A 15225-nucleotide genomic window follows, 5' to 3' on the forward strand; every position below is an offset into this window, starting at 1 on the left:
TCCCTGCAAAACGCAGGGCAGTGATGAACATTACCGCAGGTAAACCGCGGCTATACCGAGGGTATACCTCATATCATTTGCTACCTGCGGTATACCCGCGGTATTTCGCAATTACATTACAGTGAATGGAGTGAAATACCACGGAAAAGAAGTGACATGCACATTTTCTCAAGAAATTTTCTCAAGAAATTCTGCAGAAAGAATGTTCTTAAGAAAAAACGCAGTGTGCGCACAGCTATTTTTTTTCCCATAGGTTTTGCTGGGAAATGTCTGCAGAAAGGTTACAAACATTTTTTAAGAAATTTCTGCAGCAAAACCACGGGTAAAACCGCGGGTAAAAACGCAGTGTGCGCACAAGGCCTAAGAATTCGGGTGAACAGTCTCCCAGGAAAGCATTGTCAGACATGCTGTAATTCCAAGCAGGGTCCACGTCAGAAATATCACCAGTGGGAAATTCCAGCCCTGGGAAGCTTTAAAGGGGTTATCCGGCTTATTTTGCTATGTTTTGTTTATTGCACTATTGGGCTACATTGGGGCAGTTAAGTAGATAGTAACTACCTACCTGCCCTGCTATCAGCCCCTCTCCTCCAGCTCAGAGTAGTAATGTGATCGCCCCTGCTATGATTTTGCTGCTTCCTGTGATGTCACGACAGGGCAGGAGCTTATGCTCGCCTTGTAGACGGACATCACGGAGACGTTATGTAGCTACCCTGCTGGGCAGATACATGGCGCCGGAGTCCCCGCCCCCTTTCCCTGCACCCTCCCACACATCCCCCGCACCCTCTCCACATTCGTACTCTCCCTCGCTACTGCTGTGGGACCCATGAGCTGGGAGGAGGGGCCTGGAGTGTCACCGCCAACACCAGGCCCCTTTCTCAGGATCGTACTTCAAATGTATTGGCATCACACTTCACAGCACTGATGAGAGGCAGCGCTGCACTGCTTCTCATCATTGTCCCACTGTCTGCTCTGACAGTTCAGCACAGCGGTGACGTCACTACTCTGATATGGCCAGAGCAGACAGCGGGCGAACAAGGAGCAGCGGCGGGGACCGAGGAGAGGTATGTATTTATTCCCTACATGGTGGGGGGGCTGCAGAGCGATGTGTGAGGGCTGCAGAGCGACATGGGGGGCTGCAGAGCGACGTGGGGGGGCTGCAGAGTGCCGTGTGGGGGGTGCAGAGTGCCATGTGGGGGCTGCAGAACACTATGTGGTGGGGCCTGCAGAGCCCTATGTGGTGGGGCCTGCAGAGCCCTATGTGATGGGGCCTGCAGAGCCCTATGTGATGGGGCCTGCAGAGCCCTATTTGGTGGGGCCTGCAGAGCCCCAAGTGGTGGGGTCTGCAGAGCCCCAAGTGGTGGGGTCTGCAGAGCCCTATGTGGTGGGGCCTGCAAAGCCATATATTTGTCGTGCGGCTTGCAAAGCCCTATGTGGTGCGGCCTGCAGAGCCCTATGTGGTGGGGCCTGTAGAGCCCTGTATTTGTGGTGGGGCCTGCAGAGCCCTATGTGGTGCGGCCTGCAGAGCCCTATGTGGTGTGGCTGTTATTTCCAATGTTGGAGTGATGAGAGGTCAGTGCTGGGCAGAATACTGACATCCAATGAGTGTGCAGAGGGCGGGCAGAAGGCGGGTCTGGACACTGAGGCCGGGCGGTGCCAGCTCTGACTGTGAGGTTCGGCACAGGAAGATGTCATGTTAGGTTGACCTGCAGGTAAACAAAGTGACTGCAGAGAATAAAGGGATAATTCAAGAGGAACAAAAGTTAGAAGACAAAAAAAAATAATGTAGGGATGTTTTAAATGACAATACAGCACAGATTAGCTTAACATTTTTTTTTTAGTTCATGTTGTACAACTCGGGTATGTGCGCACGTTGCTTTTTACCTGCTTTTTACCTGCTTTTTTGCTGCTTTTTCTTCTGCGCTGTTTAATGCCAAAATGGATGTGTTCTTCTATTCAAGCAAAGTCTATGGGAATTTGGGTTTCTTGTTCACACTATGTTGTTCAAAATGCTGCCTTTTTGTGGCAGAACTTTGGTCAAAAACTCAGCTTTGCAGTGCAAAACCCAAATGGCAAAAACAATTGACATGTTGCTTCTTTGAAAAGCTGAGTTTTTGACCAAAGTTCTGCCACAAAAAGGCAGCATTTTTAACAACATAGTGTGAACAAGAAACCCAAATTCCCATAGACTTTGCTTGAAGAGAAGAACACATCCATTTTGGCATTAAACAGCGCAGAAGAAAAAGCAGCAAAAAAGCAGGTAAAAAGCAGGTAAAAAGCAACGTGCGCACATACCCTAAATACACCCACTTTAATTACACCCACTGGGAGATAACGCAGACTGAATTACAGAATTGGAAACAGTTGTTGGCAGAAAGAGAATGAACACAAAGTGTTTAGAAACAGGACAGCTACCGAACCTGACTGTGGCTCAGTGGAGAGGGAAATGGACCACAGTACAGGAGACTGCCAGATGAAATCCGAGGCATGAAATACCAGTCTTATACTGTATCATAATGTGTATGAGGTTCATTGTGGGGCTATCATAATGTATGTGAGGGGAACTGTGTATGATGAGACTGTGGGGCATTAATAGGAAAACTTGCTTTCCTAGCAAACATACAGTCTTCACAGGTGATTTGAATAAAACAAAATTTATATGGATTAAAAGTTACAATTAAAAAAAGATAGACATACAAAAAAGATAACAATTATATGAGCGCACTGAGACCCTATAGTGAAAAGTCTGGTCAATTAAATTGCAGTATTTAAAGGAAATTTGTCAACAGGATTTTGCTACCCAATCTAACAGCAGCACTATGTAGGTGGAGATATCCTTTATCCATTAATGAATCTTTTACTTTGCTGGGTACTGCAGTTTTGATCAAATCTAGTGTTGAGCGAGCACTAAAATTCTCAATACTCAAATCCAGCAGGTCGGATGCTCGGATGGGCTCAATTCGCGTAACGAGTATCATGGAAGTCAAATGGGAAACTCAAGCATTTTTCCAGAACACCCTAACAGGAGGGTAGGAAAATTGCTGAAATAGAAGGATTTCCTGTCTAATGACTTGAATAAAAGGCAAAATTAAAAAGAGAAAAAAACCCTGCCTCCTCCACACATTAATAGCTTTGCCATCTCTCACATATTTTCCATGTCACCCTTGACTACAGTACATGACATAGTAGAGGAGGAAATAAAACATAGCCACCGGTAAATGTATTTTAACATTTTACTACCTTATCTGAGCATGTGGTGGTGTGTGTGACATAGTCAGACACATCCTGTATAATTTATGAATAAATCAAAAACTGTATACTGCTTTTTAGGGGTAGGAAGGTGTGCATGGGAATACAACAGAAAAACATTTGAATTAGCTTTAGGTTCTCCTGCTGTTATCCAATCGGGTTGAGAAGTCTGGGCCAATCCAAGCCTTGATCACTTTGATAAGATTCAGACTGTCAGCATTTTCAGTTGACAGGCGAAAACGCCTACCCATTATTATGCCCCCAGGGGCATTAAAAACCCACTCTGACAAAAAGCGGCAGGACAGGCCAGCACCTCCAAGACGAAGAGGGACAGTTCATGTGACATGTCCAGCTTGGATACCCAGTAGTTCTACGGCACAGAGGAATCACAGAGGACGCTGGTACAGTCGGCTACAAACTCCTTCATATTCAAAAACATTTCTCTCTTTATCAATACAACCAGACTGAGAGGGTCTAATGAAACTGTCCAAAACCATTTATAGTGTTCCCCTGCCTCTGTTGGACCTGGTGGGTGTCTCAATAGTCTCTTCTCCTCAGCTGCCCAAGGATCTATGACCACTACAGCTAGCATTATCTGATGGGAATTTTTGTACGAATTGTTTGACTCTGGCCTTCTAGTATTGCACCATCTTTATTAGCCCTCTCTGCCTCAGGAAGGAGAGATGGAACGTTCTTCTTGTAGCATAGGTCGAGAAGGCTGAACAACCAGTAATCAGTGTTGACCAAATGCATATACCGCAAAGAGCACGAGAAAGTCAGCGGAACATAAAGTCAGCCATTTGTGCCAGAATTTCAACAGGCAAAACTTCCCTGTCCCCACCAGGAGGATGACTCTCTATCTCCTCCTCCTTTTCCTCTTCTGCTCATCCATACTGAACAGATAGAATGAAGCTGGTGTGGGGAGTACCCTCTGTAGTGCAGGCAACCACCTCTTGTTCCTCCTCTTCATTATCACCCAATCAACACTGAGAAGATGAGATGAGACTGGGTTGGGTAGTAGTGCCCTTTGTACTTTCTTCCTCCATCTTCACCTAGTCCACATGGAAAGTTTACTCTTTAATTGTGAGCAGCGAGCATTTGAATAGACACACAAGCGGGATGGTTACAATAATTATGGCGTCATCTACTACCTGCTGTTGCTCACAAAGCCGTACTAACAGATATAATTAATGTGGATTTCTACTACGTAGAGTGCCAGTTGGTGAGGTGGCACTTGCAATTGGTGCTGCAGCACTGCTAGACCAGCAGCAGGTGCAGTGACTTGTAGAAATTGGCGCACACGCGGCGTACCTTCACGAGTAGCACAGGCAAAGTAGGTTTTCAGAAACTGCTGAACTACTAACAAGCACGTGGACCAAGCATGGTACATGTGCGAACTTGCCTAACTTCAGAGCTGCCAACAGGTTACAGCCATTATCACACATAACCATGCCTGGTTGTAGGTTCAGCAGCAAGAGCCACGAATCTGTATGGTCTGTTATAACTTTCCACAATTCTGCAACAGTGTGCGGTTTGTCACCTAAACAAATTAAGTTCAGCGGAGCCTGTTGCTGCCTCACCGAGATGGGGGATAAGGAGGAGGTTAAGTGGATCTTTAATGTGACTGCATTAGTAACGGCATAGATGATGTTATGGGACGGCACAGAGGGAAAAAAAGTGGTGGCTGGGGACAGAGTACTGAGGGATGGCCGCCACATCATGTTGTGGAAAGTGTCCACAAGCCTAAATGGCAACATTTCTGGGGCAAGCAGTCTGGAAAAGTGCCTGTTTAGCTTTTGGGCCAGTGGGTGGGTGACTGGGTATTTCCTTTTGTGTTCCAAGGCCTGGGGTAGGGACACCTGAACAAAGAACTGTACATGGTTGCTGATGGTGCTTGTGAATGTGCAACGACAGGTGCAGGGCAGGAGGCATCTGCACCTGCGATCTGGACGGGATTGGCAAGCATGTTTTACATGGGAAGAGGCAGTGGTGTCACCTGTAGACACTGATTGTGGACCCAGCCATTTGTCTCACTTAGTCGAGTGTTTGATGACATGTGCCAGAGCGCTGGTGGGGGTCAGGCACCTACTCATCTTGGTACAGCACATGTTGCAAATGACCATTCGTATAGTTCCACTTTCTTGAAAAAAAGCACCAGGCTGAGGAACACCTAACCCTTGCCCTGGGAACTTGCCACGTGTGGGTGCAATAGGGAACAGTTGTCCGCTTTCTCCCCCTGACGACCCGACTGCCTCTTGCTGCATGTTGCTGTGCTGCAAATCCCTTCCCTTCTGTGTTGCTGTCCTTACTCTGCATGGCACCTTCCCAGGTTGGATCAGTGACTTCATCATCGACCACCTCGTCTTCACTTCCTCACTCTGGTCCTTAACGGTGTCTCATCATCATCTACCTCTTGAGACATTAATTGGCATTCCCCACCGTCGTTTTCCTCTGACTGCTCATATATTTGGGCATCACTACACACAATCTCCTCATGTTTCTCTTGAAACGTGAGGGTAAGAGGCCAGAATCAATAAATGAAAATGTAAAGAGCTAAAGAGCTCCTTGGAGTGTCCAAGTGTGGGATCACTTATCTCCTGGAACTCACCATGGTGGGAGGAACGAGTTTCAGGGTGAGGGTTATGTGGTCCAAACTCTTGGCTAGTGAGACTGGACTTTGTGGAAGACACGGTGGTGCTGTTAAATATACTGGAAGCATTATCAAACAACTTACTGACCACCTGTTCTGGCTTCAAAAGTGGTCACACCTCCCAACAAAGTGGGACAGGAAGCTAGGTCTTGTGGATGAGCGTGTTAGTTATGCTCCTGTGGCAAGCACAATTTCACATGGTTCCCAGCTACAGCCTTTGAGTGCACCATCAGTAGCACGTCCACTTCCTCGCCACTTACCATACGCCTTGCGCATTTTAAAATAGGTAGATACTATATGACTGTAGGCAATCTGGTATTAATAGGGAAAGATTGTGTAGTCCATGAAAAGGACTTTTGTTTTTAGGTTGCAGCAGCATTATACGTATACAAAGACTCTAAGGAAACAAACCCTGCCTATATACCTCTAATCCTAAATCACCAGTTATTAATATACTGAATGCAGGTGACAGTGGTTTTATTAAAGAAAGCATAGTATGTAGCCCTGAAAAGGACTTTTGTTTTAATGGTGCAGCAGAGGTATACAATTATAATTATGTTTCTTTTGGGGTAATGGCTTCTAGCTTCTCTCTCATTATTCTGGCATTTGGCAAATATAAATAATTTTGGTTCCTAATTGACCTAAAACAGCAAAGGTTTATTCTTATTTCATGTCATATAGCAAAAAAAACCATGCATATGTGTCTGTTTAGATAATGTATGTAGACTTCTGGTTTCAACTGTACATGCTCCAAAGTCAGATATCTCTCCTAACACAAATCTCCCTGAACAGTATCCAGAGAAGAGTGTTCCGACCATCGTTTCAGTCTTATATAAGTAACATGGCTACTTCATTACCGTGTATGGCAGGCAATCTGTGCATATTGATTGTCTAAAAGCCTCAACACATGAGGGGCAGGGACTCGAGCATGGCACTCGAGCCCCCGCGATGCTCAATCGAGTAATGAGCATACCCGATCACCCTGATGCTCGATCGGGTATCTAGCAGTAGCGAGCATGCTCGCTCTTCACTAATATAATAATTATTTTATCTGCTGTAGATATACTAGTTCTCTGAATGTGGAGCTATGTACATCTCCACCCACACCAGTCATTGACAGCTTTCTGTTTACACTGTGAATAGGGAGAGAGCTGTCAAACAGAGCTCATGAATACTTGGAATGAGGTTTAGAATTTCTTGCTAATAAAACTTTGATTTTGAGCAAGCAGCTCAGTAATTCACACATCTCTTAAGGCCACGTCACACTAAGCAACATCGCTAGCAACATCGCTGCTGAGGAACGACTTTTGTGATGTAGCAGCGATGTTACTAGTGATGTCGCTGTGTGTGACATCCAGCAACAACCTGGCCCCTGGACCATTTTTTAGTTGTTGCTCTCCTGCTGTGAAGCACACATCGCTGTGTGTGACAGCGAGAGAGCAACAACTGACTGTGCAGTGGAGCAGGGAGCCAGCTTCTGCGGACGCTGGTAACCAAGGTAAACATCGGGTAACCAAGAAGCCCTTACCTTTGTTACCCGATATTTACCTTCGTTACCAGCGTCCGACGCTCTCACGCTGTCAGTGCCGGCTCCCTGCTCTCTGCACACGTAGCCGGAGTACACATCGGGTAATTAACCCGATGTGTACTGTGGCTAGGAGTGCAGGGAGTGCAGGGAACAGGGAGCCGGCACTGGCAGTGTGAGAGTGGCGGACGCTGGTAACGAAGGTAAATATCGGGTAACCAAGGTAAGGGCTTCTTGGTTACCCGATGTTTACCGTGGTTACCAGCGTTCGCAGAAGCAGGCTCCCTGCACACGTAGCAGAGTACACATCGGGTAATTATCCCAATGTGTACTGTGGCTAGGTGTGCAGGGAGCCAGCGCTAATCAGTGTGCGCTCGTAACCAAGGTAAATATCGGGTTGGTTACCCGATATTTACCTTAGTTACCAAGCGTAGCATCGCTTCCACGCGACGCTGCTGGCTGGGGGCTGGTCACTGGTGAGATCTGCCTGTTTGACAGCTCACCAGCAACCCGTGTAGCGACGCTCCAGCGATCCCTGCCAGGTCAGGTTGCTGGTGGGATCGCTGGAGCGTCGCTTAGTGTGACATCTCACCAGCGACCTCCTAGCAACTTACCAGCGATCCCTATCAGGTTGTATCGTTGTTGGGATCGCTGGTAAGTTGTTTAGTCTGACTGGGCCTTTAGGGTGCTTTCACACATCCGACATTTCGCCGTATGCCAATACTGTACAATGGCATCGCAGCAAGCTCCGGTCACATGCCACGATGCTATTGTATTGTATTACACTGTACTGGAGTGTGACGGATCCGGCAATCCGGCGAAATGCCGGATGTATGAAACCACCCTTAAATCAGTGTCTCTGACTCTATGATGCTCTCATATTTAGAGCCAAAAACCAGGAGACAGATTCCCTTTAAGTCAAAATTCTGGATCACACAAAGCTTCTGCAAACACCCAAACCAGAATATTTTTGCACATTATCAACAATCAAAACAATGAAAAGATACATAAACAATTTTACATTCTCAAGGACTGTTTTATGCTGAACAGATCAACAATACTGTTCTCATGCTTATAAGCAAACCAATATTGTCCTTCAGCTACAGGCAAGAAGTCTACATTGTAGGCTCATTCCTATAAAAACACAGAAATGAACAGTGAAGTATATACTGTGTGTGTGTGTGTGTGTGTATATATATATATATATATATATACATATATATATATATATACAGTTAGGTCCAGAAATATTTGGACAGTGACACAATTTTCGCGAGTTGGGCTCTGCATGCCACCACATTGGATTTGAAATGAAACCTCTACAACAGAATTCAAGTGCAGATTGTAACGTTTAATTTGAAGGTTTGAACAAAAATATCTGATAGAAATTGTAGGAATTGTACACATTTCTTTACAAACACTCCACATTTTAGGAGGTCAAAAGTAATTGGACAAATAAACCAAACCCAAACAAAATATTTTTATTTTCAATATTTTGTTGCGAATCCTTTGGAGGCAATCACTGCCTTAAGTCTGGAACCCATGGACATCACCAAACGCTGGGTTTCCTCCTTCTTAATGCTTTGCCAGGCCTTTACAGCCGCAGCCTTCAGGTCTTGCTTGTTTGTGGGTCTTTCCGTCTTAAGTCTGGATTTGAGCAAGTGAAATCCATGCTCAATTGGGTTAAGATCTGGTGATTGACTTGGCCATTGCAGAATGTTCCACTTTTTTGCACTCATGAACTCCTGGGTAGCTTTGGCTGTATGCTTGGGGTCATTGTCCATCTGTACTATGAAGTGCCGTCCGATCAACTTTGTGGTATTTGGCTGAATCTGGGCTGAAAGTATATCCCGGTACACTTCAGAATTCATCCGGCTACTCTTGTCTGCTGTTATGTCATCAATAAACACAAGTGACCCAGTGCCATTGAAAGCCATGCATGCCCATGCCATCACGTTGCCTCCACCATGTTTTACAGAGGATGTGGTGTGCCTTGGATCATGTGCCGTTCCCTTTCTTCTCCAAACCTTTTTCTTCCCATCATTCTGGTACAGGTTGATCTTTGTCTCATCTGTCCATAGAATACTTTTCCAGAACTGAGCTGGCTTCATGAGGTGTTTTTCAGCAAATATAACTCTGGCCTGTCTATTTTTGGAATTGATGAATGGTTTGCATCTAGATGTGAACCCTTTGTATTTACTTTCATGGAGTCTTCTCTTTACTGTTGACTTAGAGACAGATACACCTACTTCACTGAGAGTGTTCTGGACTTCAGTTGATGTTGTGAACGGGTTCTTCTTCACCAAAGAAAGTATGCGGCGATCATCCACCAGTGTTGTCATCCGTGGACGCCCAGGCCTTTTTGAGTTCCCAAGCTCACCAGTCAATTCCTTTTTTCTCAGAATGTACCCGACTGTTGATTTTGCTACTCCAAGCATGTCTGCTATCTCTCTGATGGATTTTTTCTTTTTTCTCAGCCTCAGGATGTTCTGCTTCACCTCAATTAAGAGTTCCTTAGACCGCATGTTGTCTGGTCACAGCAACAGCTTCCAAATGCAAAACCACACACCTGTAATCAACCCCAGACCTTTTAACTACTTCATTGATTACAGGTTAACGAGGGAGACGCCTTCAGAGTTAATTGCAGCCCTTAGAGTCCCTTGTCCAATTACTTTTGGTCCCTTGAAAAAGAGGAGGCTATGCATTACAGAGCTATGATTCCTAAACCCTTTCTCCGATTTGGATGTGAAAACTCTCATATTGCAGCTGGGAGTGTGCACTTTCAGCCCATATTATATATATAATTGTATTTCTGAACATGTTTTTGTAAACAGCTAAAATAACAAAACTTGTGTCACTGTCCAAATATTTCTGGACCTAACTGTATACAGGACAGACCAAACGTTTGGACACACCTTCTCATTCAAAGAGTTTTCTTTATTTTCAAGACTCTGAAAATTGTAGATTCACATTGAAGGCATCAAAACTATGAATTAAAACATGTAGGGTGGCACAGTGGTTAGCACTACAGTCTTGCAGTGCTGGGGTCCCGGGTTTGAATCCCACCAAGGACAACATCTGCAAGGAGTTTGTATGTTCTCCCTGTGTTTGCGTGGGTTTCCTCTGGGTACTCCGGTTTCCTCCCACACTCCAAAGACATACAGATAGGGAATTTAGATTGTGAGCCCCAATGGGGACAGTGTTCTTGATGTATGTAAAGCGCTGTGGAATATGTTAGCGCTATATAAAAATAAAGATTTATTTTATTTTTTTTTATGTGGAATGAAATACTTAAAAAAGCGTGAAACAACTGAAAATATGTCTTATATTCTAGGTTCTTCAAAGTAGCCACCTTTTGCTTTCACTACTACTTTGCACACTCTTGGCATTCTCTTGATGAGCTTCAAGAGGTAGTCACCAGAAATGGTCTTCCAACAGTCTTGAAAGAGTTCCCAGAGATGCTTAGCACTTGTTGGCCCTTTTGCATTCACTCTGCGGTCCAGCTCACCCCAAACCATCTCGAAAAACCTGTTGAAAAATAAATGATGGTCCAACTAAACGCAAACCAGATGGAATAGCATGCCGCTGCAGGTTGCTGTGGTAGGCATGCTGGTTCTGTATGCCTTCAATTTTGAATAAATCCCCAACAGTGTCACCTGCAAAGCACCCCTACACCATCATAACTCCTCCTCCATGCTTCACGGTGGAAACCAGCCATGTAGAGTTTATCCGTTCACCTTTTCTACAAAGACATGGTAGTTGGATCCAAAGATCTCAAATTTGGACTCATCAGACCAAAGCACAGATTTCCACTGGTCTAATGTCCATTCCTTGTGTTCTCTAGCCCAAACAAGTCTCTTCTGCTTGTTGCCTGTCCTTAGCAGTGGTTTCCTAGCAGCTATTTAACCATGAAGGCCTGCTGCACAAAGTTTCACCTTAACAGTTGTTCTAGAGATGAGAGGGTGTGTACAAACTTTTGGTCTGTACTATATATATCTATATATATATATATATATATATATATATATATATATATATATATATATGTATACACACACACACACACACACACACACACAGTGGGGAAAAAGTATTTAGTCAGCCACCAATTGTGCAAGTTCTCCCACTTAAGAAGATGAGAGAGGTTTGTGATTGACATCATAGGTAGACCACAACTATGAGAGACAAAATGAGAAAAAAAATACAGAAAATCACCTTGTCTGATTTGGCAAGATTGTTTTTTGCAAATTATGGTGGAAAATAAGTAATTGGTCAATAACAGAAGTTCATCTCAATATTTTGTTATATATCCTTTGTTGGCAATGACAGAGGTCAAACATTTTCTGTAAGTCTTCACAAGATTGGCAAACACTGTTGGTAGTATGTTGGCCCATTCCTCCATGCAGATCTCCTCTAGAGCAGTGATATTTTGGGCCTATTGCTGGGCAACACTGACTTTCAACTCCCTCCAAAAGGTTTTCTATGGGGTTGAGATCTGGAGACTGGCTAAGCCACTCCAGGACTTTCATATGTTTCTTTCGAAGCCACTCCTACGTAGCCCTTGTGTTGTGCTTGGAATCATTATCATGCTGAAAGACCCAGCCACGTTACAACTTCAATGCCATTGCTGATGGAAGATTTGCACTCAAAATCTCACGATACATGGCCCCATTCATTCTTTCATGTACATGGATCAGTCGTCCTGGTACCTTTCCAGAGAAACAGCCCCATAGCATGATGTTGCCACCCTATGCTTCACAGTAGGTATGGTGTTCTTTGGATGCAACTCAGCATTCTGTCTCCTCCAAACATGACGAGTTGTGTTTCTACCAAACAGTTCTACTTTGGTTTCATCAGACCATTTGACATTCCCCCAATACTCTTCTGGATAATCCAAATGCTCTCTACCAAACTTCAGACAGGCCCGGACATGAACTGGCTTAAGGAGGGGAACACGTCTGGCACTGCAGGATCTGAGTCCCTGGCGGCATAGTGTGTTACTGATGGTAGCTTTCGTTACGTGGTCCCAGCTCTATGTAGGTTAGTCACTAAGTCCCTCATGTGGTTAGGGGATTTTTGCTCACCATTCTTGTGATCATTATGACCCCACAGGGTGAGATCTTGCATGGAGCCCCAGATTGAGGAAGATTATCAGTGGTCTTGTTTGTCTTCCATTTTCTTATTATTGCTCCCACAGTTGATTTCATCACAGCAAGCTGCTTGCCTATTGCAGATTCAGTCTTCCCAGCCTGGTGCAGGGCTACAATTTTGTTTCTGGTGTCCTTCAACAGCTCTTTGGTGTTCACCATAGTGGAGTTTAGAGTGTGACTGTTTGAGGTTGTGGACAGGTGTCTTTTATACTGATAACAAGTTCAAACAGGTGCCATTACTACAGGTAATGAGTGAAAGAAGTTACAGGTCTGTGAGAGCCAGAAATACTGCATGTTTTTAGGTGACTAAATACTTAGTTTCCACCATAATTTGCAAACAAAATCTTGCCAAATCAGACAAGGTGATTTTCTGGAATTGTTTTCTCATTTTGTCTCTCATAGTTGTGGTCTACCTAAGATGTCAATTATATAAGAACAAAAGCAAGACTGTCAACTTCTACATTACATTAGCTATATTGATTATTACCTTCATCAGAATTCACTGTGCATTATATTGTGTGGGGAGATAAACCATACAGGGGCATATTTGGGGGTCTTATTTTATGCAGAAGGGCGAGCATCAATCTATGACCACCATGAAAGGAGTATTGTAGTGATAGGGACACTAAAGGGCCTCACTAGCGGCACTATTTCTGTGTGCCGCAATGCAATTTCCTCTTCACTGTCTCTAAAAGATGGGAGGTATGTTTTTCTGTGACTGTGCCTATGCGCCATGACACTGCCTAATAATTGTTGCATGTGTATTATTTGGATCATAATTGCTTTTCAATACAAAATGATCTTTGGTATTTGTATACATTTTCGAATAATCACTGTGTTCTAAATTGCTTTCTCTTTCATTTTTAGACATATAACTTTACTAGAATACTGTAATTACTAGTAAAAAGTATCAATAAAATGGCTACTTCCCTTCATGAGTTCTCAGATGTCTTACAAGACTTGTTTTACGAGTAAAACATTTTCCACACTCTGAACATGAAAATGGCTTCTCCCCTGTGTGACTTCTCTGATGTACATTAAGATGTGTTTTAGAATAAAAACATTTCCCACATTCTGAACATGAAAATGGCTTCTCCTTTGTGTGAATTTTCTGATGTGCTTCAAGACTTGGTCTCCAAATAAAACATCTCCCACATTCCAAACATGAAAATGGCTTTTCGCCTGTGTGAATTCTCTGATGTGCAACAAGACTATGTCTCCAACTAAAACACATCCCACATTCTAAACATGAAAATGGCTTCTCCTTTGTGTGACTTTTCTGATGTGCAACAAGACCTGCTTTCCATATAAAACATTTCCCACATTCCAAACATGAAAATGGCTTCTCCCCTGTGTGAATTCTCTGATGTATAGCAAGACTTCTTTTCCAAGTAAAACATTTCCCACATTCCGAACATGAATACGGTTTCTCGCCTGTGTGAGTTCTCTGATGATTAACAAGATCTGCAGTGTTATTAAAACATTTCCCACATTCTGAACATGAAAATGGCTTCTCCCCTGTGTGTATTAGCTGATGTGTAACAAGATTTGATTTTCGATTAAAACATTTCCCACATTCCAAACATGAAAAAGGTTTCTCTCCTGTGTGTATTAGCTGATGTGCAAGAAATTTGGATTTTGCACTATAAACTTTCCCACATTCTGAACATGAAAATGGTTTCTCCTCTGTTTGCGCTATTTGTTGTTTATCAGCTCTTCTGTGACTTGTCTTTTGTATAATCGTCTTTGATGAAACAGAAGAAAGGACTTGTTGAATAGGATCAGATGATAGATCTTTGTACTGAAGAGCTGGATGTGTATCTAGGATAATGGCATGTACTTTACATGTATCTGCTGTGATAACCTGATCATCTGCTATAAAATCTGAAAATATTAGATTTCCATCTGAGCTCCTGGTACAGTCATCTGCCAAGAAAAAGGCTTATTTTATTATTTGTCATTAAGAGTGCCTTAAAATTATATTTGTATCATATATTTTACATAATTTCCTTACAAACTGCAATGCAATTCAATTACCAACTGATTAAAACAGTAATCTATACATCATTGACTAATGATGTTCTGTTATTCCACTAGGTAGTTTTCAGTCAATTTTTGAATGTTTACATTGTCTTCTCCACAGCTTTATATTTAAATGTGCCCCTCACCAACTTTTTCCACTGAAATGATCAGTTAAGTCCCACAAAGTAAACCTTAGGCCTCAATCACACATTCTTCAGTGAGTCAGATCCACTTTTGATCCATGTGTCAACTTTTGCAATCTGGGTATCATCTGTTTTTAATTATTAATAATAAAAATATGTTTATATATACAGTGCTGGCCAAAGGTATTGGCACCCCTGCAATTCTGTCAGATAATACTCAGTTTCTTCTTGAAAATGATTGCAATCACAAATTCTTTGGTATTATTATCTTCATTTAATTTGTCTTCAATGAAAAGAAAAAAAAAAATTGTCATAAAGCCAAATTGGATATAATTCCATACCAAACATAAAAAGGGGGTGGACAAAAGTATTGGCACTGTTTGAAAAATCATGTGATGCTTCTCTAATTTGTGTAATTAACAGCACCTGTAACTTACCTGTGGCACCTAACAGGTGTTGGCAATAACAATCACACTTGCAGCCAGTTGA

At 43.3% G+C, this 15225-nt stretch overlaps 1 pseudogene; it reads right to left on the minus strand.

The window, feature by feature from the left end:
- The window catches only part of LOC142312853 (uncharacterized), a 206937-nt pseudogene that overhangs the window by 127009 nt on the left and 64703 nt on the right, over window positions 1-15225 (minus strand).

This window comes from Anomaloglossus baeobatrachus, chromosome 5 (assembly GCF_048569485.1).
Source record: "Anomaloglossus baeobatrachus isolate aAnoBae1 chromosome 5, aAnoBae1.hap1, whole genome shotgun sequence".
NCBI classification, from domain to species: domain Eukaryota; kingdom Metazoa; phylum Chordata; class Amphibia; order Anura; family Aromobatidae; genus Anomaloglossus; species Anomaloglossus baeobatrachus.